At 40.2% G+C, this 5,675-nt stretch overlaps 1 pseudogene; it reads left to right on the forward strand.

The window, feature by feature from the left end:
• The first annotated feature begins 3,902 nt into the window (after window positions 1-3,902).
• On the forward strand, window positions 3,903-5,063 carry LOC102982779 (methionine aminopeptidase 1-like; annotated as a pseudogene).
• The last annotated feature ends 612 nt before the right edge of the window (window positions 5,064-5,675 follow it).

The raw sequence follows: 5,675 nt of genomic DNA on the forward strand, positions 1-5,675 counted from the left end.
GGGATAGGGAGGGTGGGATAAGGAGGGTGGGAGGGAGACGCAAGAGGGAGGGGATATGGGGATACATTTATATACATATAACTGATTCACTTTGTTATACAGCAGAAACTAACACATTGTAAAGCAATTATACTCCAATAAATATATTTTTAAAAAATTCTTGGAAGTTTATCAATTAGAAAGAAGCACAATTTCCTGTATTGCCTTTCTCTCCTAATTGCCTCTGTAATTTCCCTTTCCTATTATTTTTTAGCCTTGTAATACAATACCCTCTTAACTGGTGTCTCTAACTTTTGTGTCTCCCTTCCCCAGTCTTTATTCCACATAGCAAATAAGGAATTATGTTTGTGGGCTTCCCTGGTGGCACAGTGGTTGAGAGTCCGCCTGCCGATGCAGGGGACACGGGTTCGTGCCCCGGTCCGGGAAGATCCCACGTGTCGCGGAGCGGCTGGGCCTGTGAGCCATGGCTGCTGAGCCGGCACGTCCGGAGCCTGTGCTCCGCAACGGGAGAGGCCACAGCAGTGAGAGGCCCGGGTACCGCAAAAAAAAAAAAAAAAAAAAGAATTATGTTTGTGAAGCACACAACAAAAATAAATAAATAAATAAAAATAAAATAAAAATAGATTTGGATTTACAGAACATTTGTGAAGATAGTACAGAGAGTCCCCATATGTCCTACACCTAGTTTCTCCTATTATAAACATTTTATATTACTAATGTAAAGTTATTAAAATTAATCAACCAATATTGATATGTTTTCTCTTACCAAAGGCCGTACTTTATTTGAATTTCCTTGGCTTTTACCTGATACCTTTTGGTAACAATCCAAGGATAGTTAGTCCAGGATTCCACAATACATGTATCTGTCATGTCCCTTAAGGCTTCACTTGGCTGTGACAATGTCCCAGTCATTTTCATCACATCATATCTAGGATACATTTATCACCATGACTTACCACTGTTGATGTTAATCTTGATCATCTGCCTGAGGTAGTGTTTGTAGGGTTTTTCTACTGCAGAGTTACTCCCTCCTATATCTATGTTGTACTTTTTGAGAAGTCACTATACACAACCCACAACTAAGGAGTGGGGAGTTATACTCTACCTCCTTGAGGTTGAAGTAACTACATAAATTATTTGAGCTTCTTCTGAAAGGAAATTTATCTGTTCTTCAATTTTATTTTCTTACACAGTCGTTAGTTTATATTGATATGGACTCATAACTGTCTAGTTTACACTGGGTTACAATACAATACTTATTAATTTTGTTGTTAAAATTCTCCAGCTTTAGCCATTAGGAGCTCTTTTAGTTTCCTGTATCTCTTTGATGTACTTTTATCACTGGGCTTTTTCAAACACTTACTTTCTGGCACTATAAGATGCTCTAGGATTATGTAGGATTTTTCCTTGTCCCAGTCCTAGAATCAGCAATTTTTTTTAAGTATCCTTGGTTCTTTTCATTGCAGAATGGTATTAGAAAACAAGACCTGGCTGATAGGGGTGTCATTGCTTCTGGACCCTCTCAACTGACAGAGCAAGGAAATATATGTGTTTATACTAACCTGTCTATATGCACGTATCTGTAAATATCTCTGTATGTATGTATGTATGTGTATATATTATTCATACTGATTTTTACCACAGGGATCATTCATGCCTTCCCCCTTGGCTTGTCTATAACCACCTATTCCAATAAGCAGAAATCTGGTTCCCAACATCTGCTATCCATTTATTTAATTATTCAGTGCCAGTTGTTCAATTCCAGTCCACGTATATAATGGCTTCACAATTTTTAACCTGTAGGGAACAACTTAATCAGCTACAGCATAGTACTTATGTACAGTTTCCTTTGCTTTTTCTGCATCAAATGATAAAGTTATAAGATTTTTATTTTTTATATGTGATAAATTACACTGACTGATTTTTGAATGATGAGCCAGCCTTGCATACTTGGAAAAAAAATGTCAGTTGGGTCATGATATATAATACTTTCTATATATTGTCAGGTAAAATTTGCTAATATGTTTTGAGAATCATTTTGTTTACATTCATGAGCGATATTGTTCTGCAGTTTTCTTATGATGTCTTTATCTGATTTTATGGTTAGAGTAATGCTGGACTTGGATAGTAGGTTAGGAAGTATTCTTTTGCTTCTAATTTTTGGAATAAATTGTGCAAACTCGGTATTATTTTGCCTGTGTCAAAGGCAGAAGTGTTTATCTAAGGAAATTTACTGGAAAACTTTGATGGGATACATTAGGTTTGCTTCCATTACAGCAGATTCTTTCAGAGTGAATAAAGGTTACTCTCAGTTCTCATGATTTTCTGAAAGGATTTGAGATTACTAAAAGAATAAAATCAAGGGCTTCCCTGGTGGCACAGTGGTTGCGCGTCCGCCTGCCGATGCAGGGGAACCTGGTTCGCGCCCCGGTCCGGGAAGATCCCACATGCCGCGGAGCGGCTGGGCCCGTGAGCCATGGCCGCTGCGCCTGCGCGTCCGAAGCCTGTGCTCTGCAACGGGAGAGGCCGCAACAGAGGGAGGCCCGCGTACCGCAAAAAAAAAAATAAATAAATAAAATAAAAAATAAAAAAATAAAATCAATGTAAAGCAACTTCACAGTATGTTATAGATTTGAAGAATATGCTTGTTTCAAGGAAAATTTACTGAGATTAGTCTAATCAACATCCTGTAGTCTGGTGCAGGAAGAAGGAAGAATGAGCATTTCTGCTTAGCTAATAAGTTAGACTACTTCATACCTGAGAAGCAGCAAGGAGCATAGATGGACGTTTCTTCTTTACTCAGAACGGTGTAGACTTTCACCCTGATTTACCAAGTATGGTCTCATTTTTCCTATTGTCCAATCAACTTGTCCAGTTTGGCATTCGTCCTGGATTTTTCATTTTTAAAGAAGTATTGTTAATGGTTGTATGAAAATAAATTCAGATGTTTGAGCCAGACTCCAACACTGTACATCCAGCTTCTCCTTTGGTTGTCATCTAACCCCATAAATAAACCTATATGTTCTACATGACACTAAATTTTTTTAAATAAACAAGTCCTCTAGGTTTTGCTTGTGTTTGTTAAAACCCGTTTGGAAATATTTAATCAAATATTCAATACATGTTGGATCAAAAGATGTCAACTTTGAAAGCTTTGAGTGAGTTCCAGATAGGGAAAATGAAGTTTACATGCAGAAAGCATTTATCCCTATGAAAACATGGGAGAGACTACAACATACATAGGTTTATAATTGCACTGTGGAATACTTCGCCTTGTGGGAAGAGTCTTTTGGTGGAGTTTCCATTTTTAATTTGGTATGTTACTACTAAGTACTGCAACAGAGTATTAAAATACCTGTGGACTTTCAGCATTTAGACTTGGCAAAACTTTCAAAAAATCATAAACACAAGGAATAGTACTCTGGAAAACTGAAGGTGTTCTTTGTACATGGGAAATATTCACACATTCACTTTAAATATTTTTGTGTTGAGAATACGCTCTACTGAACAGATTTTGCTCTTAGGTTAGCCGGTACTATGGCACTTAGAGAAATAATATTTTCTCTATTAAAACTATTATGATCTAGGAAAAGAGTCAAAGTTGTTAACAATTTCAAATTTGCTAATCATAAGATGCAATTTTGAAACTTAAGACTAATGTAACCATATTAATAAAATACACTCTCATAATTATGCACTTTGGGTGTGAACCGAAAAATATTATATATGTGAATATGAATTGTGGTGGTGGTAGAAGCATTAACAGACTAGACGGGGGTGGGGTAGGTACTGCTGTTGGGAGCTGAGAAAAGAAACTGTGTGTGCACCATATTTTGAGTCTGAAAAGAGGAAGCCAAAGCTGGGAGGGGCTTGGTGAGGGGCTCCTCCAGCAGCCAGGCAGCATGGCAGCCTTGGAGATGCGTGTATGCGAGAGGGATGGTTGCAGCAGAGAGGCCAAGCTCCAGTGTCCCACCTGCATCAAGCTGGGCACCCAGGACTCGTACTTCCGCTCGCAGGAATGTTTTCAAGGAAGTTGGGTTACTCACAAGTTACTACATATGAAAGCAAAAGATGAAAAGGCCAAGCAAGAAGGGTCTTCCTGGACTGTGAAAGGGGATATCAACACTGACCCATGGGCACGTTATTGATATACTAGTAAACTCAGACCACATTATCCACTGATGTCAAGGCCAGTGCCAAGTCATAGTCAAAGACCAGATTATGCTGATCACCCTTTAGGAATGTCTGAATCTGAGCAGGCTCTTAAAGGTACTCCTCAAGTTAAGTTACTCTCATCTGAAGATATAGAAGGGATGCTACTGCTATGGAGGCTTGGTAGAGAAGCCTATGAGGACATTGATGCTGGGGTGATTAAACCAGGTGTAACTACTGAAGAAATAGATCATGCTGTACACTTAGCATGCATTGCAAGAAATTGCTATCCTTCTCCCCTGAATTATTATAATTTCCCAAAGCCTTGCTGTACTTCAGTGAATGGAGTGATCTGCCTTGGAATTCCAGACAGAGGGCCCTTGCAAGAAGGTGGTATTGTTAATGTGGACATCACTCTTTATCACGGTGGTTATCATGGGAACCTGAATGAGATGTTTTTTTGTTGGAGACGTGATGAGTGAGCACGGAAACTGGTTCAGACCGCGTGTGAGTGCCTGATGCAAGCCACTGATGCAGTGAAACTTGGCGCTCAACACAGAGAATTGGGAAACGTTATCGAGAAGCATGACCAAGCAAATGAATTTTCAGTTGTTCGAAGCTACTGTGGGCATGGAATCCACAGGCTTTTTCATACAGCCTTCAGTGCACCTCACAAGGCCAAAAATAAAGCAGCTGGAGTGATGAAGGCCGGCCACATAGCTACAATTGAGCCAATAATCTGTGAAGGTGGAAGGCAGGATGAAACCTGGCTGGATGGCTGGACAGCAGTGACGAGAGACGGGAAGCTGTCTGCCCAGTTTGAACACAACCTGCTGGTCACGGACACTAGCTGTGAAATCCTAACCCCGTGACTCAGTAGCTCGGGGCCTCATTTCGTGTCCCAATTTTAATTTCTCCTGAGAGGGTGCGTCTCGGTGATAACTTCTGGCTGTACTCTGCATTTTATTGAGAGTACAGAATGGAAGAGGAAATTTTTAATTACTTGTTTTGTTTCGATTATAGATAAAGAAGGACTACAGCATTTGATGTGTGTCCTCAAGAACTTGTCTTGGGTCTGAAAAAGCCAAGATGAATAAAGGAGGCATTTCTCCATTCCTCTCAATGCTCCCCTCACCCCACAAAATAAATCTCTGCACCCCCCGTTTTCTTATTTTCCCTTTGAGCAATTTTACTTAAACCTGCTTCTAAGTTGATTTTATCACTGCCACAACCGGGCCATTAGAGCCAGCTACTTTCCAGGTGAATGTTGGAGACGAGAATCCTTGAAACTTTAGCAACATACATTGCTCCTGATTTTTTTATTATATATGTATGGAACTATATATGTATACATTTTATGTTTTTTTATTTTTAATTTTTTTTGCGGTACGCGGGCCTCTCACTGTTGTGGCCTCTCCCGTTGCAGAGCACAGGCTCCAGACACGCAGGCTCAGCGGCCATGGCTCAAGGGCCCAGCCGCTCCGCGGCACGTGGGATCTTCCCGGACTGGGGCACGAACCCGC

The sequence above is a fragment of the Physeter macrocephalus genome, chromosome 8, assembly GCF_002837175.3.
Source record: "Physeter macrocephalus isolate SW-GA chromosome 8, ASM283717v5, whole genome shotgun sequence".
Lineage (NCBI taxonomy): Eukaryota > Metazoa > Chordata > Mammalia > Artiodactyla > Physeteridae > Physeter > Physeter macrocephalus.